This window comes from Corapipo altera, unplaced genomic scaffold (genome assembly GCF_003945725.1).
Source record: "Corapipo altera isolate COAL_440 unplaced genomic scaffold, ASM394572v1 0, whole genome shotgun sequence".
Classification (NCBI taxonomy): Eukaryota; Metazoa; Chordata; class Aves; order Passeriformes; family Pipridae; genus Corapipo; species Corapipo altera.
This window is the reverse complement of record NW_020884872.1, coordinates 13,618,059-13,644,934: the sequence shown is the minus strand read 5'-3', so window position 1 is coordinate 13,644,934 and position 26,876 is coordinate 13,618,059. Positions and strand designations below refer to the sequence as shown.

The window sequence follows — 26,876 nt, the reverse complement described above, 5'->3', positions numbered from 1 at the left end:
AAGCCATTTACTGAGATAGCAGGAAAAGGTTTAAAATAAGTTTGTCCCCTGTTTTGCTGCTGCTCTGCCTGAGCCTCTTTTTCCCTCTGCCATTTACAGTATTGTTAGCTTCATTAATTAGGGGCTACAACAACCAAACCTGCCCTGATTCTCCAAGGAGTGTCCTCTCTCCCTGTCTTCCACTACCTATTTTGCTACTGCTGTACATTCAAACCAGGCCGTTTTCCAGCTAGTTTGACCTGGTCAAACAACTAAGAGCAGCCCTAACCTGATGGTATATCCTGGTGGGAGGAATCTCTCCTGGGTGAACACACCCTCATCTCACATAGACCCTCCCCAGCCATGTCTTTGCTCACCCCATACAGCTGCTGGAACATGGATAAAGGCCAGGATCAGGGAGACGACTGTGGTTCCTAATGCCTTGGCCATTTGTAGCTGGTTCTTGGTCATCTGTTGGACCTATGGGTCATGCACCTTAGCCAAAAGTGGTCCCCATGTCAGTCAAATTTAAGCAGAAGAAACAGATAGTCCAGGTTTTGGAGTGTGTGCACCTTGCTCTTTGCCCCCCTCAACCCTTTTTGTCTCGCCACCCAGGGACTAAAAGTTTTGCTACTGCTAACAATACCATCATACTTACCTCATGGAGTTGTAAAATGTCTGGCTTTTCTGTGTAGGAAAATATGGATATGGATGCATTCCCAAAACACTGAAGGGAAGGATGCAAAGATAAGTCAGCTCAACATAGAAACCATGAGAACAATCATTCTCAGCCAGTGAAGGAAGCTGACAAAGCATTCATTAGTAATCTCTAGAAGTTCAGAAAATCAGTGGATTTTCACAAAACCAAAGCGATGCTGAAAATAGAAGGATCTCCCAGCATCTTGTTTTGCACCAAGGAGGTTCCTTTGGGATCTGAAGAAGAAATGCATAACTAGCTTATTGTATAAATAATAGAAGTACTGTAAGAGGTGATATCAATAATAGATACTGCGACAGCAGTTCTGATGCTAATAGATGCACTAGAAGAGGTAATAGCAATCTCACCTCCCTGCTGATGCTGGTAACCCTATCACAGTCCTGGATGAGCCCCTTCATGGATCATGGCACAGTGCACACATCCCAACAGCGGCCAGGTTCATTGTTGGTGTGGTCTGTACAGCTTTTTTAGGATTTTCGTAAACAATTCTATTGATGATTTCTGCTGCCAGGTAAAGAAATACTCATGTAGGCATTCTGCTCCATCTCAAGATAAGACAAGATACATAGATGGTGCTGTCCACATGTACTGCATGGGGCCCACACTGAGGCATCTCTGTTACAGCTTATCAGTTGAGTTGGTCCAGCAGTCACCAAGTGGGCATTGAGTGGTACACTCCTACACGTCTCTGCTGGAACAAGCTAAGGAGAGTCATGGGATGGGCTCAGGTTATTTGTCAGTTACTCATGCTAATACACAGGTCTTTACAACCAAGGTCTGTGGTAATTCTCTGCCTAGATTTGGCTAGAAATCAGTATATCCTATTTACCAGGTCTTCTGCAGGGGCCCACTACACAGATCCAGTGAATCACAGGAAATCTGCTCTATCCCAAAAACCCACTGCCCCTGTGCACAGCAAAGAAAATGTCATATTCTGTTAAAATCAGTTAGTTACCAGAATTTTTTTAGCTGAGACAAAAAAAGGACTGGAAAGAAAGGTACAATCTACAATCTTGGTACATTTAAATGTTTCTTTGATTTTGTAAACAAGGTTGAATTGACAGGTAAAATAGGAATGTCCATTCTGTGTGCCTTTGAAAACAGCTGTCAAGGAAGATTAAAACCAACATTATTTCCAGTCTAAAAATAAGCTCTGAAAAGCGCTGTACTGCATGTATCTCTCAGTCATGCTTTGTTCCTTTTGCACTGCTCTGGTACAAATGGGCTCTCAAACCAGCTGATAACACTGATCACCTTGGAGGGAGAGATAAAAGGAGTCTCTTCCTGAGAAGACTGAGAACTCTTCTACCTATTAAATCTTGTCTGTCTGTTTTAGTTTTAGTTAAATGGGAAAGTTTTTGGAGAACTTTTTCATACCATCACATCGTTCAGAGCGTGGGGGACCCCCCTCCCAGCAACTGAGCTGAGCCAGGGAGGGACTGTTCCCAGCATCTCAGGACCTGCCGGAAAGGGAGGGGGGTTCCTGAAGTGAAGCATCATGAGAACTCAGGAAACAGGATAAAATCCCCAGTGCTTCCAGAACTTTTACTGCCTTTTTCCTGGGTGTCATTGCTAAGGGAAAGGACCACCACAGTCCCCACACTGGACACTTCAAAGAGCTCCCCTGGGTCATCCCGGTCCTACCATTGTCTCTTCACATGGTTTGCTACATCAGAACCCACACAATGCTTCCCTTTTTCTAGTCACCTAGGACTTTACCTGACTGTCATGGAGAGTGGCTTGGCAACTACATCAGTCAATTCCCTCAGGACTCTGGGATGCATCTCATCGGGTCCTATAGACTTATGTACAGGTTCCTCAGGTGGTCATGAACCTGACCTTTACTTACAGTGGGAGGGACTTTGCTCCCCCAGTCCTGCTGTCCATCCACTTATAGTGTGGGAAGAGAGGTTACTATTGAAGATAGAGGCAAAAAAGCTGTTGAGTGTCTCAGCCTTCTTCTCATCCATTGTTAGCACTTTACCAGTACTGTTTATCAGGGGGGTACACCTTCTTTGATCTTCCTTTTCTGGTTAACACACCTGTAGAAGCCCTTCCTGCTACTCTTTGCGTCTCTTGCCAAGTTCAGATTCAGCTTTGCCTTGGCCTTCCTCACCCCATCCCTACAGAACTGAACTTCATCTCTATACTCTTCCCAGGTCATCTGTCCTTGTTTCCACGTCCTGTGCATTTGCTTCTTTCCCTTTAGTTTGACCAGCAATTCCCTACTCAGCCATGCTGGTCTCTTGTCTTTCTTGCCTGACTTCTTGCTCTCATGGATTGTTAATTTTATTGCTATTTTCATAACTTTTTGCGTAGGAAAAAAGTGCTATGAATTAAACATTATTTTGCTCCAGAGACCACTACCAATTCCACCTACAAATGTCAGTGCTCTCCACATTTGCATCTTCTGAAAGACATTCTGAGCAGTGCTGGGTATTTGCAGTATTTTATGGCCACTTACAAGACCATCAGCTACCAGATTCTTGTGGACACTATGGGTCGAAAGAGAAGTAAAACCTAAAAACTCACTGAAGTCCAGGACTGCTGTACTGGTATAGCTGTGCTCGCCCTTGAAACACACTCTGGTCAGACCCCTCGAGAGCAGCCTTGGTAGGGCTGACCCTGGACTGGGCAATGGAGGAGACTCCTGCTTCACTTTAGTCATATGGACAAGCACTACAGCTTCCTTCCTGCATGGGCTTGGCAACAGCAGCACCATTCCTTTTCACACTCTCAGAAGGTCAACGTTAGTCTATTCAGACCTTCTCAAAGCCATTTTAATTTTACTTGTGACATTTCTACTGAGGCCACATTTGGACAACAGTTGCAGAGAGCAGTGAGTCAGTAATTCTGCAGTGGTGGCTGTCCCTCAGTGCTGGTACAAACCCCTCTACACCACACTACTCAGAACATGTGCAAATTGTGTGCAGTCTTCCAGGAAGCTTTTAATTTGCTATTCACTTCCAGCAGCAGGAAAGGCTTTCTCAGATTTCCATTTTAAACACTGATTCAAATGAAGTCTGAAGATTATTGTTTTCTTATGCAAAATGAATGAATAATTAATTGTCATGGGATTTCTCTGTGTAGTTCCCATCCCTGAGGAATCTGAGCAACTGATGGAGTCCTCCAGATTGAAAACAATTCATAAACACAGGAAATGCAGCCTCTGCATGAATATTCATGATCATTCCACATCATATTCTGCCAATAATCCCACTGTTGCTACACCATGCATCCAAAGCTCATAAGTTATGGCACGTGATGATGATACATTTCAAATAATGCTCAAGATATTTGTAATTTCAATGGAATAGCTGGCAATGATACACACCCATTATGTATTATGGTAGCTGTAAGAGAGTCATTAGGATGGGATGCAAATATTTGAAATGAACAATGTACAAAATTTGGCAAGTGCTAATAGAACGAGCTGAATAAAAAAAAAAAAAAAAGAAAAAAAAAAAAAAGGTGTGCACTGTTCCCACAATGGAACTGTCTGAAACTATTCAGACTCTGAATGTGCTGTTCAGGAAACACAGCAATGTTACTGCCCATGTATTGCAACCCAGCCTCTCTCCACAGCATTCTCACTGGTACTGCCAATATAGGTGCCCCAACAGCATGCTTGTTCATCTGCCCTATCAGTTTATAATGGGTACCTTGGGATAGACCCAGACTAAACCCAAGAAAAATAAAGACAGGATTAGTTTACAGTTATCTATGATCTCTCCACCCCTGCTTTTCTTTGCTGCAGCCTCTTCATTATTTTCAGCACAGACTCCTGTACAAAAACCTTCAGTACGGAAAGAGCTTGTTTAAATATGGGCAGTATTTTTGCGGCTTGTTGGTATCCTTGCTCTAATTTAAAGGACATCCCCTTCTTATATGGAAAGTGCATAGTCATATTGGGTTTATTCCAGAACCTAAAGAATATATGTATTGATAACACTTACGTAGAAGTATAAATTTGTTTCAGTGGCTTTTGCAAGATGAATGAACTCAAATTCCCAGAACATCTTGGGTGTTTCATCCAAGCTGTAGATGCTATAAAGCAAATTGTAGGAAAGCCTTCAAAAAGGCTGGAAGTTGCTCTCAATGAAGACTCAAATGTTTGACAAATTTTCTCAGCAATCAGTTCTCTGATGACATAAAACCAACCTGGAAATCTTACAAGTACTGTCACTGCAAAGTCAGCAATGCAAGCCTGTGATGCCACAAAGCCAGCTCATGATATTTTGAGGGCTGCACCTTACAGTAGAAAATGAAGATGTATATATATAAAAAAAGCATCTTTAGAATTGAACAGAAATAAAATTTGTCCGTCTATTACAGAAACAGTGGACCAACAAAGCACAGAGATCCAAGAAATGTCCCACCTGAAGGGAAAAACCTTCCATTTTCATTACAGTTTTGTAGATACCAGAGAAACCAGGGAAGAAACTTTGTAGAAGTCCCAGAGATATGAAAAACTCCTGACAACTTTTTTCACATTCACATCAGTGAGAAGACAATAATTCGCAAATTCTGATAATCCTGAAGAACATACTGAACCTGCTGGAATTTACTCAGCTCTGACTTTCAGAACACTGCCTTTTGACATTGAGATTAAAGCTTGGATAGGTCACCAAGTAGCCCAGACCGGTTCATCTGTTTTCCTCTTCCCTCTTTCTTAACATATTTCTTGATAGACATTAAATGTACAGACTGTGAGGAATCAAAATACCAGGTACCACTACATACATTTGTAAAAATATCTCAGTGAATCTTTTGGAAAAAAGGAAATGGATCCTGGCTGAAATTCTTACAAAGCGGAATTGCAAAATGTATTTGTGTCCTACAGGAATTTCTCTCTGCTCAAGAGCCTAGCGTTCCAACTGCTGTTTTGGGGAGCCTAGGTAAGCTTAATCTGGGGACTAGGTCACCATCTTAAGTAGTTCCTTCCCTAAGGCAGACATCCTAAATGCAGCTATTATTCTCTTGTGGAGATTATGCTTTTTGTGAACAGGAACTTGTTTTATACAGTTCACTTAAGCCTGGGAGGAGAAGCCTCACTGGTTTTGTGATCATTTCCAGAAGCAGTGTCCCTGAAGATGGCACATTTGGAGATGACATTATTTCACATTTCTGCACAGCAGCAATTGGCACTCCAGTCTATCAAAGATACTACCTGAGCAACAAAAAATATTAGCCAACACCCACAAGGAGAAACAGATTTGTTTTCCATCCCAAAATATACCTCTGCAGAGTACCTGTTGTATTGCATTTAATCTAATTTACTGTAGGAGACATGAACCCCCTCGCTGCAATCAAGCTATTTTTTAAAAGAGATTGGTGATTCAGCTGAGTGGTGACTAAACCACTGACAAATTTTCCCTGTCAGCTCATGTGTATAAAAAGATGCTTTGCTGGAATGTATCATCTGCAGATACCACTATTTTGCTGGAATGAATGGGGGTTTGCCAGTCAAATTATATTACTTTATTTCTTATTTAAAATTATATGCATCTGAAGCTTTTAGCACATTTCAAGGACACATCAGGTCATACAACTGAACTGAACTGGGTTTGCATGGCCAGGTTTTGGTTGCAGTGGGGCTACAAGGGTGGCTTCTGTAAGCAGTTGCTAGAAGCTTTCCCCAAGTCTGACAGAGCCAATTCAAGGCTGCTACAAGATGGACCCACTGCAGGAGTGAGAATATGTGAGAGAAACAGCCCTGCAGACACCAAGGTCAGTGCAGAAGGAGGGGGAGGAGGTGCTCCAGGCACTGGTGCAGAGATTCCTCTGCAGCTCATAGTGAAGGCCATGGTGAGGAAGGCTGGGCCCCTGCAGCCCATGGAGGTCCAGGGTGGACCTGCAGCCCCTGGAAGGGACTTATGCCAGAGCAGGTGAATCCCCAAAGAGGCTGTGACCCTGTGGGAAGCCCAAAGGACTTATGTTGGAGGAGTTAATAGAGGACTGTCTTCCATGGAACCCACACTGGAGCAGGGGAAGAGTCCTCCCCCTGAAGAGGGAGAAGTGGCTGAGACAACAAGCAATGAACTGACCAAAGCCTACATTTCCAGCCCCTTGAGGCACTGGATGGGAGGGAGGTACAGAAAATCAGGACTCAGGTCGGAGAAGAGGGGAGGAGTGGGGGGAGGTGTTTCTAAGATTTTGTTTTATTTCTCATTATTCTACTCTGATTTGATTGGCAATAAATTAAACTTATTTCCCCAAGGTGAGTCTGTTTTGCCCGTGATGGTAACTGGTCAGTGAGCTCTCCCTGTCCTTTTCTCAACCCATGAGCTTTTCACTATATTTTCTCTTCCCTGTCCAGCTGAGGAGGGGACTCACAGAGTGGCTTTGGTGGACACCTGGTGTCCAGCCAGTGTCAGTCCACTACATGAGGCACAAGAGAGAATGTAAAACAGGTATCATACATGATCATTGGCAGAAACTGATGGTTTAATTTACTTTAATGTAATTTACTTTACTGAACGTATCTTCTGAAAGAACAAACAGAGGTACAATCCCATGAACAGAAAAGCAGAATCATCCCCCATTCTGAATGTTAGCCTGCAACTCAAAAGATGCAGGTTAAGTTGTTTGCTCTCTGCAAGCTGCTGCCTTTGGCAAGTACAGGACTATGTCTACAGACTAGAGATGACTGACACCTTCTACAGCTGTTCCTGCCTGCAAGCTGCCAGTTAATATAGCAGAATAAGGAGGGGAGAAGGTGAGTTCTTAATTTACATCTGCAGAGGGAAAGAAATTAAATCAGTGAAGTAAACTAAACTGGAAATGAAGTTGAGGAACAACTATTACAGTCCCTTGAGTAGACACTTAATTGCTCTATAGCTCCTTTGGAAACTGCCTTATAGGGAATATAGAAGACGCTCCTGCTCATGACATTTATCAGGATGTGAGTTTGGTAATATAATAATCCTGGCAGCTCACTTGTGGGTTTACTTGGTCCTGAAAAACTGCTTTCCTGGTAAATTACTTTTTAAAATCTACCTGTAGTTCTGTCTGGTTTCTCTGATGATTTACAGGACTAGATATCCTATTTTCTTGCCATGGTGAGAACAAGTCTTAGAGAGAACAGACTAGCATTTGTCCTTCTCTTCACCTTGATTTTAAAATCTCCTAGTTTATGTCAGTGAAACTTGTTACACATTTAATTAGCTGTTTTGGTTGATGCAGAGTTAAAGACAGTTCAGTAAACAGTCTGTCTATTATTTCTATCCTCATAAGTCAATAATGAAAATTATGTCGCTCAGCAGACAGCATATGCAAATAAATGTTTATATGATAGACTGCAGTTGAATTCACTGGCATTTAATAGGTGTTTAATTGCTTTGGAGTGCTACTAAAAAAAGCAATATTATTAGGACTTTTTTCTTGCAAATGGGTTTTGGAAGCATACGGTCAGTGCTGTAGTCTTATAATTAAAACTAAATAGGTTAGAAATTACAAGGTGGAAGGAAATAAAAGCTCAGCAGCAAGTATATGTATGGCTAAACACAGATTAGTGTGTTGTGCAGGGTGCTTGTGGGTATGTCTAAATGTTGTGCTCAAGTACTGTGCCTGCTAGGAATTACCATTAAGACTTAGGAGGAACTGTGGTTGTCTAAGGAGGCCTCAGGGAAATGAATTCTTAGCTGGGGCTGGCACAAATATAAATTAACCAATTAAGGCACCTGTATCAATATAAGTATTCTGACTCATTGTTTAATGGGATAATTGGAATTCTGTAGAGGAAATAAAGTTGATTACAAGGATCAAACAGAGGGAAAGCTCTCTAAGCATTTGTCTCTTGCTTGTGACAAGCTGTAGCTTAGGGGCCAGTGAATCTGTTATGAGGCTGTTGACATGGAACAAATAGCAGTATGGAGGTTGAAAGATCATTACTTTTTAATACTTACAACAAAATTGTGTACATGCTTATCTATGAAGAAATAGAGCTCTGCATGTTTAAGAAGAAACATGAAGTCTATTACAACTTTTTGTATGTATCTGAATTCCCAGAATGTCTTAAAACTAAGACCTGATGAATTATTCTTGATATAATGCAATTCAGCAGATGATTTTTCCTATCACTTTACATGCATCTATAGAATAGTTTGCAATACAGCCACAATCCTAGGTGTCTACTCTTTGGCTTTGATGGGTGGATTTGCCCATCAAAGCATATGAAGAACAGCTGGTGGAAGAGAAGAAGTCAAAGAGATGAGAGGCTAGTTGGGTTCTTCAGTTCAAGGAAACAAGATGTGGCTGATTTACTCTCTATAAACATAAGACAAACTGATCTCCAGAGAGAGGGAAGAACAGAAGGGAAATTCACCATATTCTCAGGAAGCAATCTTTCACAAAAGGTCAGCAGGCCTTTCACCAGAGTATGTTTGAAGAAGAAAATGAAATGGCACCTGTGGCTTCTTGCGTCCAAATGTATGCTTTCCTTTGAAGGACTCAAAATATTTTTGGCCAACAGAAACTTAGCTTCTCTTTCATGTTTCTGAAGACTAAAACACTTATTTGGGAGAAAAGAAGAAAATCAAGTAAAATAAAATACCTGGCATTATCTTTTCTTTATGTGTCAGAAGAAAGGTTTGGGTGCATGGGACATGCCATTGTTTATTGGGGATATCCACAGAGAAACAATAAAGAACACCTAACTCTCTCTTCGCTTTTTTCTTTTTTTTTTCTTTTCCTTAAATCTGGCAGCCACCATTGGAGATAGAGTTAAACTGAAACTATTTCCTACAAAATTGGAAGGTATAGTACCCATTTTTAAATATGGTTATATGGTATATACAAATACAGTTGAACTTAATAATCTTTAAGTTTTTTTCCAACCTACATGATTCTATGAATTTTGTACATGCTCTCTTGGGAACTACTGTCTGTGCTCACAGAGGTGATTAGACCTAGTCCTCAAAAAAGACTCAGGCTCAAGCCTGGGCCCCTTCTTATCTCTCACTTTGCATAGGATAGATTGTACCACTGCTTGATCTAGCCTGTGGAAAACCTGGACATCTACCCTGCCTGCTTGCCTGTAAATCCAGCTCTGCACTCAGGGCAATTTGTCATTCAACAATTTCACTGTAGTTGGTCAGCATGTTTTTCTGTAGAGGGCCACTGTGATGCAGTGGGTTTCACCCTAAAATATCTACTAAACTATTTGCTCTCTGTGCTCTGGAAACATGGAATGAAAGAGTCTACACTCACTTCAACCTTCTCTAGTGTGGTGTTCTGTAAAACAAGGGGAAAAACTGTGATCCTTTGAAGTTTTTATCTATAATGAGTAATTATTATTTATAATACAGCATTCCACATACCTGGAAATAGAGCAGAGTAGAGCACAGCAGAAACACTCCCCTGGAAAACATATACTGGTAAATATACTGGATTTTCTGTGTTTTCCAGTATATTTCCCTGTATTTACATTGCATTGTTTACTTTTTAATTCCAGCCCTTACTCTTTGCAAGGCAGGGATCTCTAAAGGACTCCAGCTGTAATGAAGTGTATCTCTCAGGATGTATATCTTCCATGTGGTATAGTATGAGAATCCTATAGTTCAGTTTTGGAGCTTTAGTAGCAGCTGGGAAACATGAAATTGAATAAGGGTCAGTACTATAACTCGCTTTAGGCTACAGGAATTTGCAAAGCAAAACTCTTCCATTTGAGGATTGTAAAAGAATTTTCTTTCAATTAAAAATGTCCAAAATTTCTGTTGTTCCAGCTTAATGGAATGTAGCATTTCAAAATTTTGCCTAATTTTACACCAAAACCAAAGATGAAAAGGGATGAAAATTCTCAATTTCATCATGACTGACACTGCCTAGAACATACAGCACACCATAGTACTACTGAAACCAATAACAAAATAAATGAGTACTCTGTAAGCTCAGAACACATAATGAAATGAAACAAAATGAAACACAGAATACATTAAATTTACTATTATTTCCTGTAACGAGAATCTATCCATCTTATCAAACTTCTGTGATAAACTTTGCCCCTTCTGGACCCGATGAGTTTTGCAAATTGTACAAACAAAACTAGCAATTCTTACCCAGAATTACAAACAGAGAAGTAAGGTGCGTGCTGATGGAAAACAAGAACATGCAGAAATTCTTTAAATGAAACCGCATTGAATGTGCATCAGGATCCTTCCATAGAAGAAAATCAGAACAATCACACTGGGAGAAAGAGATGATGAAAAAATATGCACTTTCTGTAGGCACATGATGAAGTTAGTGTCTCAGCAGATACTGGATTCTGCCTTGAAATCTGTTTTATTGACCTGAAGCTTATGCAAGCAGGATGACTCCATGGTAATTGACAAGAGAGAGAAAGAAGTGATATGTTGTTGTATGTGCTCTGACCTGTTTTCTCACCAAAAAAACCCTCTGATACATGTATGTCTTGTAAGTAATATTATATAAAATTCTTGCTGAATACAACTATTGTGGCCTTCAGATATGCCTGTTCTGGAACAGCTCACAAAAAAAAAATTACATCACAAGAAAATAATGTATTCTGCTCCTGGCATTTCATATAGTGTAAGGTAAAGTATACTCTATGTTGCCACTTGCAGCAACAAAGCCAACAACAGCAGCATGTGATTAGGACTCTGAAATCTCCTCTTTATCTGAGATTGCTTTCTGAAATCAAATTCAGGCAGAGAGAAAAGGAGGAACAAACAAGTTTACTGCAGCTCTGCAATAGCAAATAATCAAGAGAACTACTTGAGGAACATTAAGTGAAGCACCAGATTCTTCAAATATTATGATAATTGAAACACAGGTGTTGAATATCCAATTATGTTCAAATCTCTCTCCTTAGCCTGAGATGAACTACAATGGAGGGGGGAGAAAAGAGCCAGTTTGTGAACTAGAGGACAAATCTACCTCAACCTAAAATTTGTCAACAGCTGTGTTGAACAGGCAGTGTGTTCAAAAGCACGACAAATGACACTGCTATTCATAGAGCAGGTGTAACCACAGACTAAGTTTTTACCAATATTGCCCCATGCACCAAAAGATGTTGTGCACTCAACTGTAGAGCATCATGGTGTGCTCAAGTGGAAGTTACAGCTAATACAGTAAAAATTATCTAACAGTTATGTACAACTAACCTTTATGGTTTGTTGTAAAAAAAATAACATTGAGACTTTCAGCACCTCTCTTTGCACTTGGACCGCATTTTGTAAAATGAGAAACATTTAATCTCTGGCTCTAAGAAAGCAATATTTTGCTTTGACATCAGGTGTGGGGAGTAGAGTCATCCAAATGCTCCACGTCAATCCTTGATTTGCATAGCTACAGAGAAAGGGTACAGCTTCAGCTCATCTATATCCCCATACTGTCTTTTTAAATATATTTTAAGAAGGGCATAGATCCACTGGCCAATCAGTTGAATAATACTGTATGCATAAAAATATGTGGATAATTCTGTTCTGTCTTCTTCATATAGCTTCATGGAGGATCTTGGCTTCAGGCCAAACAACTGCAAAAGCAAAGCTTTTTCCCTTCAGCATTTTAGCAAAGTGCACATAATACATCTTTAAGTAAATTAGTGTTATAACAGGTTTCCACTGATCCATCTTGAGAAGTTAAATGAGAACCAAAAATAGATCCTGTTTTCAATTTCCCCTGAGCAGCAAAGTGATTTGAAATCCTCCCTTGCCATAGGAAACAAACAGATAAAAAACAAGTTTGGCAACGATTCAGTAAATATGTGTGCTTATTCAGTATTTAAATTCAGGAGCCAAGGAACTCTATTAGAGAAGAACAATCAACATATCCAATGGTAAAAAGCAAGGCTGACTCTCCAAGAAAACCCCTTCCTCTGTAGTCAGATGCTCTGTGACATTTGCAAAGGAAAACTCAACTCAGAGTATGCAGTGGTTGTCAAATTTACCTCTGTGGAGAGGTGCAGAACACCTAAACAACCATGTATCATAATTATACCTATGTTTTAAGGGACTGGCAAAGTATAGGTGAAGATATGAACAGATACTACTTACGGGAACAAATAGTACAGTTACAGGCTAAACAACAGATTGTAACCTCAACCTGAATTATGAAAAAGGGGAAATCTCCCACTTGGAAAATTCCTGTGGAGTGGTATAGTCACTGAATCAGTAATAAATCACAAGCATTTCAAAGCAGAAGAGCCTTTACCTTTAGGTCTGGTAGGATCATATGCAGTTTCTCAAGTAACTACTACTGGAGTTGTCTGAGATAAGTAATGGTATTTTTCAAAAATGAAAACTTTTGAAGGTTTAGTACTTCCTCAAAGCATTTATGTAATAAAGGTTGTCCCTGACAAGGAAATCTCATTCAAGTGTTGAATGAGAAAACAAAAAGAAAAAACCAGTAACTAAGCATTTAGCTTACTTCAGAAGGAATAAAAACATAGTGTGTGATTTCACAGAAATAGTTGAGATCAAATCTCTGAAAGAAGATTGCACGTACTTGACTAGTACAAACCAGACCGTCTCTAATTTTGCTAAGAACACATGCATGTTACATTATTTTTCTTAATGTCTGTTAGTAGAATTGGCATCAAGTAACTAATCACTTTTTGTATCATTGTTGCTAATGTGATGTTCTCCTGTTTGGTTTTCAGCAGGTCATGTCTATAAAACTCATCACTAGTGACAGTGGCAGTGTAAGAAGGTAGTCTGGTTATCATGACATCAAGCTTATGAAGACTAGCTTGAAGGATCCCTTCCTCTCCAACTTTGTAGTACAAAACGAAGGGCGAGAATAAGAGAAATATTTATAACATTTTATAGAAGAACTGTTTGACTTTGTTCTGCTTATGTGGAATCACATCTGAATAAAATGAAAGGAGAGAAAAGGAAAGTATTTCCTGGTCCTTAGAAAAATAGCAAATGAGTTGTTAATTGGCAAGTGTTTAAAGGGCTGGTTCTAATCAGGGTAAATGGGCTTGTTTTTCCAACACTGGGTCTCACATCAAAACAACAAGAAACAATTGAAAAATCTCTGCTGAAGAAAGCAAGAGGAAGTGGGTTGTCACCAGCTGTTCAAAGACAAGATCCTGCAACAAATGTGTAGCAGCAGATGCCGTGTGAAGCACGGGGGAATGTAAATGCATATGAGTCATCACATAAGCTTAGGGGGAACAAGCTGCAGGCCAGAATCCTGGGGGTAAAGATTTTAATGATTTTAACCATTACTCCACCTGCTTCGTACTTTGCTCAAGTACACAGTATATTTTTTTTGGATGAGGATGTCTTTAAGCTCTGTTAAAGAGCCCCAAGCAGAAGGGAAGTATCTTACAGAAATATTATGCTTTGGGCTTATGACATCAAAAAATGAGCATTATTGTCTGTCCAAAAGGGACAGGAGTTTAAAACATTTCCCCCTTTTCCCTCTCCTTTAAGGTTCATGATAATAATAAAAATTGTTAAATGCATAATTTTTATAGTTTGCAGCATTTCACTGATTTGTTTTTCCACTACAGCTTCATAAGAAGCTCAACTGGCATGCTGGGAAAGAATAGAAAATTGGCATAGGGGCAAAAATAGAAGAACTACCAGCTGTGTTTCACAGAGATAATCCTGAGGATCCCATCTCAGATTGGTTGCCCCTGGGCAGTGGGATAAGCCCTTGGAACAGGAAGTATAATGAAATTTGAACTGAAGGTGACAGTAAGGATACTCTCCAGGAGTTTTCAGTAGAATGCTTTTTCTCTAAAAGAAATAGCAAGAAAGAGATAGAGGGAGGAGTCCCAGACTCAGCTCCTGCCTTGGCAGTCCCAGCTGTATGTATTCAGGCACTCTTATACTCTAATAATTATAAAAACCACACTGATTTACACAATTCCATAATCTTATAAGAAAATAGGTCACTGGGGATTATCAAATTTTCATCCATTTAATTTCAAAATTCTCTTCTTGTTTTTCCCCAGGAACACCAAATTCTCAAGTGGAGATGAAAAAAAGGCATTAGAAGACTTTGGATGGAGGTGGATCTACATTTTGAACCCATTTTTATATTTCATGCTGCAATGTTCTACTGTGACAGATCCTAAGAATTCCCTCCTGCCAATCGCCCTCAAGGCAGCCATCCCCAATTTCTCCACTGAATTCGTACTGCTTAACACATCACAAATAAGGAGAAGCTTTTGTGTATTAAAGGAGAACTTCAAGGCTGACTGGAAACAGTGATTTCGTTTTGTGAAAATATGATGACTTTTTGATATTACAGTCCTTCCTGGTTTAAAGAAAACAAAAAAAAACAACAAAAAAGAGAAAAGAGCTCTCACTAGCCAGTGGTATAGACATTGGAGATTCACCTATGCCAGAAGGGACACTGTATGAGTACCAATCCAATGGGAAAACAATTACACTCTAAGTTGCGCTGGGTTATGATTTTCAGGCTCTGTCAGGGCGATGCCATGAAGCTGGTGGCAGCAGGGTTCCTTTTGAACTTCTGCCACATAGATCTATCAGTGGTCAGGGGAGGCATATAAGATTATATTTTCCCTTGGGATAATTTATCTGCAAAGCTACTCTTTAAGAAAGAAAAAAATCCAAACACATTTGTACCTGATCGTAGGAAGGAGGCTTGAGGACTGGATTTTGCTGCATCTCATCGCAGAGCACAGGCAGGCACCCAGCATTAGCAAGTCCTTCTTCTGTACCTGGACAAATGAAGTAGGAAAGGAATGAAATGAGTTCCTACTGCCCTTCATCCCTTACTTGTCAGACATGTAGTTGAAAGAAACTGCTAGTGGCATTATACACAATCCGAGCCAGATTTTTCACCAGGCTCATGATGTGGTCCCTTTTCTAATTGTATTTCCCATGGCCAGTGGTCAGGGTCCCACCATGGGAAGGGATGGGACAGCATGGGGGACCCTGACAGCACCTATTCTTTTTCCTTACACCTGTAAGGTGACCAAACCTATAGTTCGATGATGAAAGCAGACCACAAAGCAGTTATTGTATTTCCAAGGGAGGGAAATCCAGCCTGACTTGGTTTTGTCATAAGTGATTAGATTTTATATTGTGCTTATGTACTTCTCCTAATCAAATTAGCATGTTGGCTCAAAATCAGCCTAGCAGAAAAACTCTCATTTTCTACTCATTCTGCTTCATTTATCACCTGGAATTACCAAAGTTTTGAGATTTTCTTTTCTCTCTGACTAGGCCCAGTTCTGCTTAGCTTATAAAATCTGAAACATTCATAGCCCAAGGTTGCAAGAGCAATGAATATTTATAATCCCATCTTCCCAGCACACTCAGAGGTGTCTCACAGTGTGACTTCACATTAGAAATGTCCCACCTGTGGGGATCACTCAGAAAAACACAGATTACAAGTCTGTACAACATAGAACAAGGTCAATACTCAAATTATGGGAATTATCACCTTAAAAAAGGTTGCATATCTGATGATGCACTGCACCAACACAGATTTATAGGTGCTGTACTAGTGACTCTCCCCTGTGAAGACAGAATTTCAGCTATTAGATTACAACATTATTCCCTGGTTCTTGTTCTGAGCCTTCTCATGAATCAGCTGCAAAATATGTAATATGCTCTTCTCTCCATTTACAAAGGCACACCCTATATCCAACAGCAAGAAACATAAAAAAGGGTTTCTCACCTAGCTTCAGAGCACAGGGAAATAATATAATTTAAAGAACATAGTGACTAGTGACAAAACACAGGCAGGACCCCAGTGATGAGAGCTCCTTAGAAAAGTGAAACTGTGTGACCCTGCAGGTATCTTCTTATAATTCACTGCAAATATTTGTCTTTTTTAGGCTGAGGCCACATTTAAAAAAAACAAGCCCCATCCCATTCACCTCCAAAAATGCAATTAAAGCTCAACATTAATTCAGATTATTTTCCTATTCAAGACAGAGCTATGAGGATTACTGTCAGTTTTAACACTTGTCAGGAAAATATAGTTTCCTCCACTTTGCAGACAGGCAATTAACGTTCAGCAGCAACGAAATTAGAAACTATCTAGAGGCCATTTTAGGCCAAGAAAGTTTTGCCATTGATTTTAATGCATCAAGATATAATGCATCCTCCAGTATCCTGCCCTTTCCTATTTTCCCCAAACTTAGGGTGAACCATTAAATTGAAGCTTGCCCTGTAAATCCCATAAGCTATTAATGTAGTTCCCTTAGCTGGAAGATAGATTAATGACCTGAGACTTCTCTAGAATATTTGCTACTTCAGTGCAAATTAATATCATATTTTATTCTCATTTTATACTCACATCCAGTACTTCCTTCTGCAAAGGATACCAGAAGGAGCTGGTTATGTGAATGCCAAGATTCTAAATCTTATCTTCAAATTTTTAATCAAACTGTTTAACATGAGTCTTAAATTTCTGCATTTCCATTTTTCATACTTCTCTCACTTCATTTTTTATGTTAAGAACAAAGAAAAAAATAAAAACTCAGATATGTTTAGGAGGATTTAGTTTAAAAACTAATAAAGTTTTTTAAATGTTTTATGGTTTTCAGGACTTTGTTCTCCTCCACACTCTACAGCTTGGGCTTGGCCTAAATATAAATATCTTCCACTTCACCCAGGTCTGAGTTCTCAGTTTTCAAACAGATAGTTTTAAATTTTCTAGGTATCATGTGCTATCCTGCAAATAATGTTTTTGTCCACAGTCTCCTATATTTTTTGTATTTTTAATTAAAATATCAATTCTTCTTACACTGCATAAAAGAACATAGTTTACTAAACACATTTCTCTGATATTGGATTCAATTTCTGGAGAAAGCAAAATCATGAAAATGGCTTGAGACACATGTTTAGTTCTAGAAAACTCTGGTCAGGTCTCCTTTCTGTAGGAATTAAAAGTTATGGCAAGGTCTCCAGTTCCTCAGGCAAGCACTGCAGGCTTTTAGAGGAAATAGAGAACGTGGTAGTGGGGGAAAAGGCAAAGTTGTTTTATCTCACTATTCTTTCTTGCCAGTACTTCAAAAAAGTTTGGTCTTTATTTGTAAAACTAGGTCGAAATTTCAAACTTGCAGCAACATTTTTCTTTCCTTCTATGTTTCAAACCCTCAATAATAGTAATAATAATAATAATAATAATAATAATTGCAAAAGTGTTTTAAAGACCACAGAACACAAACAACAGTTTGGAATGAAACTGGTCTATATTTGCTATTATTAAAATTTATGAAGAAAATACAGCCACTTCCTTATGATCTGTTTTGGTACCAGCATTAGGTATCAAATCACAAGCACATCACAAGATAAATTTAACACAGACTTGCAACCACTTTCACTCACACTTGATGAAGCTGCCTTGTAAGCTTCATTAGCTGTTATTTGGGATTGTTCTGGTTGAAACACTTTGGGGGAGCACATTTCAGATACTCCCCTCACTCTTGATTAGAAATATCCTTTATATCCAGTCTGAACACATTTAGAATTGGTTATTTCATTTGTAAGGAACAATGTTACAGTACAAGGAACATTTTCCTACAAGGAACATCTCATCCAACTGCCTTACCACTTCAGGGCTGACCAAATGTTTAAGTATGTTATTAAGGGCAGTGTCTAAATGCCTCTTAAACGCTGACAGGCTTGGGGCATCCACCACCTCTCCAGGAAACCTGTTCCAGTGTTTGACCACCCTCTTGGTAAAGTAATGCTTCCTAATGTCCAGTTACAGATAACATCACGAAGAATGACTAAATTTCACAGATGGTTAAGAGGGAATGATGTAAGGATGGCCAAGATGGGAGGTTTAGATTTGATATTAGGTAAACTTTCTTCATTGATAGGTTTATTAAGCATTGGGACAAGCGGCCCAGAGAAGGTATTACCCTGGAGGTATCTAAAATATTTAAAAGTGTAGATGTGGCACTTAGGGACATGGGTTAATGATCGACTTGGCAGTGTTAAGGTAACAGTTGGACTCGATGACCTTAAAGGTCATTTTCAACCTAAATGATTCTATGATTCTATGAAATCTCACAGATAATGGAGCAGAGAACTAAGGACATTTTGAAGAGTAAAACTTGCTGGGTGACTGCTAAATGATCGGCTAGGTAACCCCACCAGAAACACCAAGTTCGGATACAGAACTAGCAAAAGCGAGACTTGTGAGGAAAAAGTAGTCAGAGTAGAAAGTTATTTGAGAGTAGACAGTGGGGGATAAAGAAAGGTCATCATGTTAAACCCAAGAATAGGCATGGGAAATTGAAGAGAGGGGAACAAAAGGGGACAGCTGAGTTGCTGGTCAGTATGCTTGAGCTCTGCACATGATCACCACAATCCAGTCTATCTTCTCATTCAATTCAACTCTTATTTTCTGTGTAAGGTGTCAGCTTTGCCTAACGTGGGAATTATTGCACAGACCCTTTGTCTGAGAAATAGCTACAGTCAGGTGTCTGCTGTTGGATGATACATTGCCCACAGCTTCTGCATTCTGTCATCCTTCTTTGCTTCATTTTTTCCTTTGAAGTTAGAAAAAAAGAGATAAAAGACTACAGAAGCAAGAGAGGTAGCAATGTAGGGAATATGAAAAAGTTCAGAATGACAAGCTCTCCCCGTTCTGTTTTCAGCTGGGATAATTTTATTCCTAGTAGCTGGTACAGTCCTGTGTTTTTAATTCAGTATAATAATATTGGTAGTACACTGATGTTTTGGTTGTTGCTAAGTAGTGTTTACCTTAAGTCAAGGACTTCTCATACTCTGCCAGGGAAGAGCTTCACAAAACCTGGAAGGGAACATAGCTGAGACATCTGATCCAAACTGGCCAAAGGGGTATTCCATACCATAGAACAATATGCCCAGTCCATGAATGGGAGGAGTTACCCAGAAAGGGACTGGTTGCAGGGCAGGGATGGGCTGGGTACCAGTCAGTGGGTGGTGAGCAATTGTGTATCACTTTTTTCTCTAGGTTTTTCTGTCTCTCTTTCCCTCTTCTTTTTTATTCTTATTATATTTTACTTCATTTCATTTCTTATGTCAACCCATAAGTTTTACTTTTCCCCCGCTAATTCTCATCCCCATCCCACTTGAGGTAGGGTGGGAAGCGAGTGAGCAGCTGCCTGGTACTTAGTTGCCAGCTGGGCTTGAACCACGACATCCCCATAAATTCCTATCCAGACACTGCTATTTATTGTTTGTTATTCATTCATTGGTGCCCAAGTTGCTAAGCCTTTTGGCAGGGAAAATCAGAGCATACTTGACTTCATTCTGTGTAGCCAGAATGCTTCATGTACCCAAAATAATTAGTTTAATGCCAGCTGAAGTATCACTGCACTGCAGCACTGCCATACTCTGTCTCAGCAAAGAAGATAGAGAGCTAAACAACTACACCTCCACTCAAAGCTTCCTCTTCTTTTGTCCTAGAGGTAACACTACAAGCATCACTAACAAAAAGAAATAAAAAGAAATAAATTGGCAGTAGTATTGCCTCTGAGATCCTAGTAACTGTAACTATAATAATCCAAATATATTAGATAATTTGAAGACCCAATAGAAGCTTTCACAAAAAAACCCACTGAGACCCAAGATATCCTATCTACAATACTGACAAGGGGGAAAAAACGGAAACTCACTAAACACAAATCCTGAGGAAAAAATACAATCTCTAAGTTTCAACCTTGATTTACTAATTGAAACATCATGTTCCCTAACATTACATGTGGCATGCTGTGGCATGACTTCTCTGATGTGCCAAACTCACAGACAACTCCCTGGTTTAGATGCTATTAGCGTGCTGACACCCTGTCTGTCTTAATTCTGCCATTTCCAAGTAGAAATAAAGGCACAGCTATAAAACACGGTGTAGATACCCACACATTGCACTTGTCTTTCCAATGGAGCCTTCCCAAATGATCAGTTTACAAAGGCCAACAGCATTTGGCTGGTATCCTTCTCTTGAAATCCAAACTGTTTGAGAAGATAAATTATTGTTACTACATGCATAACACCTGTCATATTTTACCCACTGAAATGTGATATAAAATATATTTCCAGTGACTGTCAGGAAGGAAGAATTGGTGTTGGCTTCCACTAGTGACAAGTCCCCTCCTCCAGCCTTTTGCTTGAGTTGTGCAAAGCCCTCATGAAGATTTATCCACACCTTTGAAGCCAGACTTGAGGAAAACCTCGACCTGGGCTCTCACATACTTCTATAAATTCTTTCAACTTTAACCTGTGAAGTAGATGCTCTCTTTAGACTGTTAGCAATTAGCTCAGTGTGAGAGGATGACAAGGAGGAGACTCTGTGCTCTTGTTCAGTAATGATACCGCTGCTCTCAGTTTGTCAACCAGCCAGGGACAAACAGTTTGTTGTGCAAGTGTTATCATTTTACTGAGCAGATCCCCAGTGTCACACTACAGCTGGCAAACAGCAGAAACAGAAGTAGCTCCATTAAAAGCATGTGCTGCACACCAGCCTTGATGGGACACACACTTCCCATGTTCATCGTCTTCACTTTGGCTTCCCCACATTCCCCTTGGCACCACAACTTTAAGAATATCAAGTTCAAAGGTTTTCGTTTAGCATTCACACAGTGAGAAATCTGTCTTTTCCAAAATGTTACAATTAAGATTGATTCAGAGACATAATGGAAGGGGACCACAGCTGAGAAAAGGTAGAAAATGAAGTTAATTAAAGTGCTGTCCAGCTGGAACTTGAAAATTCTTCAATCAAGGAAATATATCATATCCTATCTCTTCCTATGTACATTGAAAAATAGCAACTGCTGCAGATTTAATTAAAATTTAGTTTTTAGTTAACACTCTTTCCTTGATTCAATATTATTCAGTCAAGATACAAAGTTATGACCCTCATCATGAAAGAGAATGTGATAACCTATGTGATTTTTTGTGGTTTTGATTTTAGGCAGTTTCTTATAATACCTGGGGAAAGCAGGAGAACATAAATGTTACTAGCTCAGCTGGTTTAACTTGGCCTTTTCATTTGATTCAGAGGTGTAGATTTTTGATTGCTATATTTTGGTCAAGAGATTTTAGTGGTTTCTCGACTACAGATTTCAAGTTAAAATGTCATATTTAGAGACAGATACTCAGAGATTGCACAAAACTCTTTCTCCATCAAAGCCCATGATCCAGGGTCGTTCAGTAGCGAGGAACTATGCTGCAGCTAAAGGAGCCCACCTAGAAGCACCAGCGTACTTCATCATAACCTCTGTGTGGTTTTCTCATCACCTAAGAATCCAAATCCCAGATCACCAAATACACCTGTATAGAATTTTTAAAAAATTCAAACACAGTTCTTCTCCCAGCTACAAGTACAACTCAGAGAATTTTTGGCATCAAGAGCAGTAATATTTATACCAGCATCCTTCAGGTGCAATCACACATTACGAATAAAGCGTGAATTCAAAACCACTGCAGGAGTGGATATCTCAACCTGCAGTTGTTCTGTCAGCACGAGAGTGCCCTAAGCTGGTCCCATGCTCCAGTGGCATAGGTCCAAGTCTGGTGAGCTTTGCACATTTGCATACAGTGTCCACACCAACAGGGCACTGCAGTCTTCCAAGGCCTTTCAGAGAGCTTGGATCAAGACAGGATGGCACATGGCCCAGGCTAATAAGATGCTCCAGACATTAGCTGATCTTGTTCTGGTATATGGGATAAACTAAAGAAAAACTTGTATCCAGTAGTTATCTGGGTTCCCACTGGGTGGTTGTGTAAGAACAATGTTTTCAATGTGTAATCTGTAACCGGGGCAACCTAGATCTTTTCAAAGGGGACAGGATTGGAAAATAAGGTCTCCATTACCTACAGCCTGAGATAACCATCACAAAATAGCATAGGCTTAGGCAGGGAAACATATCTGGTAGGAAGGAGACGAGGAGGCTGCAGAAGAGTTAGAGTCAGGCAGCTGTGGAAAGGAAAATGCTCTCTGCTGCCTACACACCTGCTACCTGCCCCACTGCTCACTTACAGGATCTGATTTATTTCAAATCTTTGTTGTAACTTGACCAAAGGGTTCAATAAATTAAAACATATTTAGAAAAAAGTAGAAATAAGAATAAAAGAATTCTAAAAGAGGTTTCCTTCTGTCTGCATTAATACAGAAATGAAGAAAGATAACAGAGAGATGCTGCTCCCTGTGGCTTTCTGTCCCACTCCCCACTCAGCAGTTATAATTTTATGCCACATCAAAGATTCATAGAATATGGATTTAGATGCAAGAAAATGCTACCTAGATTTTAGAAAGACTACATTCTTCATATTAACAGTTTTTAGTATTTGTGGTTTTTCATTGTTTCATATCTTTTGCAAAAGGGAAGGAGAAAACCTCACAGTATTTCCTCTAATAAAAACCTTTCTTTTGATGTTTTCTGTCCTGTGGAAAAATTCATATAATGAAAGAATATGCAACACAAATTAATCCCCCAGTTTAACTTAAAATGTGGTGGATAAATCCACAGAAAGCCTTAAACAGTATTTATACACTGCAAGTTTTAGAAATGTGTTTCCGTGTGCGAGGATAAATCAGAAAAAGAGATAAAAGACTCAGTACAACTTTTAATGTTTTTGAAAAAATAAAATAAAATAAGTCAAACCTATCACATGTGGGAACTGAAATTAACAAATTAGTATTCCTGAAATCAATTTTTCGCATTCATAGTAGTAGCACAGGAAAATTAAATCCAAGGCAATGCGAGAGAGAGACATATTTACATAACTCCTTCTAGAGCAGGGAGCAACACTGACAAATACACATGGCGTAAGAGAAAAGAAAATGCTATGACGCCCATTCAGCAAACCCAGGAAGATCCACCCAGAAAAATGCTTCTCCCTTTAAATTGTCAACTGCAGCCTTTGAATTTTCAGTAGTCTTATTTCATGTTAGTCTGTTTAAATTAACAAAAATCAACTTAATGTCTGTTTTAGAGACACCAGACACACACTCTTATCTATGATGGTGAACTCCCCCAAGGCCTCACAGACCAGGCTGCAGAAAGCAGAGCTCCAGCAGCAGCACAGCATCTCCATCGAGGGCATGTACAGAACAGAGTTAATGCATCTATGACAACTCAGAAGAGTGGAGATTTAAATTAAGTGCCACCCCATAAATGGTAGCCTGAACAATTTGTTCCACAACACACACACTCACCGTTCACACTTGTGCGAATCTGAGTGTACACCACAAACATTTGCCGAGTGCCTAGACAAGCACCTGCAGTGGTATTAGCTGAGCAAATTTACAGCGAGTTCGCACAAGCCACAACAGAGCCGTGAACATCAGCCTAGAGAAGGCCAAAAAAGACACCAGTTTAATCACACGGACTCAATTCCCATCCTTAAGGTAACCCAGTGGGTCAGGCACATCCACACATGAAAATGCTTCAAAGAAAAAAAGAACAAGAAACTGAAAGGTGGGAAGATGTCTGTGTGCAATACCACACAAGTCAGTGTGTTAGGATAATGGCAAGCTCACGTTCTACTTGCTTCAGTTTCCAATTCCTCATTGAATGCAGTAGTTAGAAAGGACAGACAATACCATATGGGAAAAATAGGTAAATTAAAAAGACAAAATGAGGAAAGTAAGAAGGAGAAGGGAGACAATCAAGAGTAAGTGAAACAAAACTTTTGCGAATTCACTGACCTTGTATATTCTGTTGGATTTTTGAAAGATAATTTAGAAATACTCATCATTGGCCACATGCCTGGATGAGTCAAAAAGAAGACACATGGGCACTCAACAGACAAGGAGATTTAACATATTGCCATTGTTCTCTGGAATGTATTTCAGAAAATGAATGTTCCAGAATAGAATTTTTTCCTTTGTTCCAAATATTACAGAAAGTATTTAGCTTAAACCAGTCTGCTAATGTATTTTCATTATAACCCTGTACCTTTGACAGTAACGATAGCAGCCAGAAATCCATGAAATAAACAATATAGGGAAAACTAGGTCATCAGTCATACTATGGAATGAAAAACATAATCAGAGCTACTTTTAATAAATGCTCACCCAGCATTTCTGCAGTTCTGTGTTTCTTATACAGAAGATCTGACGTTGCTAAGTATTCTATGTTGAATTTTTATTTCGAAAAGCAGTTATAAATTAAGCAGTCTATTGTGCTTAGAGTAAGGTTAGGATCACTGTACTGTATGTCAAGTCATTCCTTCAGACTCTGCGCTAAAAATACAACTCTGTGAAAAATCTCTGCTACTGCTAACAATCCTGTGAAGTTCTTTGAAGTGCAGTGTGGCTGTCAAATATGTCAGTTGCTGAGGGAGCCTCTCATGGTGCTGAAGAATGAAATATTTGATTTGTGAGTCAGGAAAAGCAGAATAGAGACGTGCTGACACAGAACTGAGCAGGTTCAATAGCCCATTCACCAGTTCTTGAGCTGGATACGCAAATGTCAGATGCCAGAGGTAGATCAAAGCACCCCAGGTTGACCGTGAGCTGTGTGGCACATTCGGAGCCATTAGAGAGTCTATCCGTGCACTGTCCTGCAGCCACACTAAAGCCTTTGCAGAACAGAGATCAAAATGCAGAAGGAGGCATTAAGGGAGAAGCACAGTGAGACAGGTATTTGGAAAGACAATCTAAGCAAATCAAATCAATTAGAGTGACCTCTGGCATGAGGCACCCTGAAAGCCCTTGGGTTGAACACACCATCTCTGGCACACCCAGCCGCATGTTCTGCTGTGGTTCTGCTGTTTGAGGAGGACGTCTCACGGCCTCTACCTCACAGATATGTTTTTTATAGGGTAAAAGAACATCCTGGCAAATGCTGGTTCTCAAGACCACTTCCTAGTGTTATGCATTATATGCAACAAGATCTGAACCCCTTTGATTATGACCCTCTTATGTTAGCCACTACCCAACATACTGTGAAACCCCCACTCCAAACCCCAAAATACTAACATCACTCACACAACTTTGATTTTGCTAAGCATTTTTTTTCAATATATTAGAAAAAAACAAAAAGCTCATGAAGAACATTTAGTCTTTCTCATTTTCCAATTATAACTATGCCTCCTAACCAGGGTCTGCAAAATAAAATTATGTCAGAGGACTTTGAGTTTGCTTCTTCTTTTGCAACATAATGCAACACGTTTTTAGTTTCTTCACCTCTAAAAGCATGAAAGAAGCTGCTGTCACTCTGCTGACAAAAACAGATTTCTCTTCTTATTCACATTCTCAAGATACTTCTAGTTTTTGTCAAGTTGAATCTGAGCTAGTTTAGAGATTGTTAATGTTTTAATGTAATGGTTTAGATCTTAAAAAGCTGCCATATTTATTTGAAGGAAATAAAAGAGAACAGTTTTACTACTATTTCTAATATCTGAATAATAGAAGTTTTACAACATGCTTTTATTCTCCAGGGTTCAAATCTCACTCAAACAGCTTTGTTTATTTTTAATTTAATTTTTATATTTATATATAAATTTGAAGCTTTCTTACCAAATTCCTCCCAGCTCCTGACAGGAAGCAGCCATAAGTGAAGATTGGCATGTGCTATACTCATCAAAATCACCTCAACATGTTATGGCACCTGATGTACGTGTGTTTGGTACACTGGTTTTGGTATTGTCACAAGAGACTGTTACCCTGGTGAGAAGCTCTGTGGTAGAAGAGATCATCATGTTTGCCAAAGGTGAAAGATGAAGCACTGAACTCCACGAAATTGTAAATCCCACCACAGTTAATCTGACAATGCATGCCAAGCATGTGCCAAGACACAAAGCCATGTGATTAAAGGAGAAAGCATAAATCTTCTTTTAATGCTGCCTGGATTTTATATCACAGCCCTAATGTTGTTTAAACCAAATATTAATATTTGGCTATGAAAAGGGTAATTTTGCTTTATTTAAAAGCAGACATACAGCCAAGGACAGTCGAGGGAAATTACTGGCCTGTAGGGTTAGGCAGGAAGAGCATTGGTCACACCCTCGGTAATGCTTGGATATCTGTGAAAGACAAAAGAAATACTTAGAGGTTTTAGAAAGAAGAATCTTTGTATCACTTTGCAGATTAACTTTATAATCTTGTAATGAATTCCACAGATCTTTCAATTCTTACAAACAATAACTTTGAAAGAATCTGTTAGAAATATCAAAGATATGATTAAGTGCAAATAAGAAAAGTATGCCAACCTCAGGCTGAGGTGGTTGGCAAGCCATAAAAACATTTTTACATGCTTAAACTAGCAGAAGAGTGGAATAATTGA

General features: G+C 39.4%; 1 long non-coding RNA gene across 1 annotated transcript; it reads right to left on the bottom strand.

Moving 5' to 3' along the window:
* Positions 1-831: 831 nt before the first annotated feature.
* On the bottom strand, positions 832-26,594 carry LOC113944309. Its single transcript, XR_003526637.1, has 4 exons — positions 26,533-26,594; positions 15,265-15,359; positions 1,045-1,201; positions 832-912 (listed from the first exon to the last, which is right to left on the bottom strand). It is a non-coding gene; the product is annotated as an uncharacterized LOC113944309 (long non-coding RNA).
* Between the last annotated feature and the right edge of the window lie 282 nt (positions 26,595-26,876).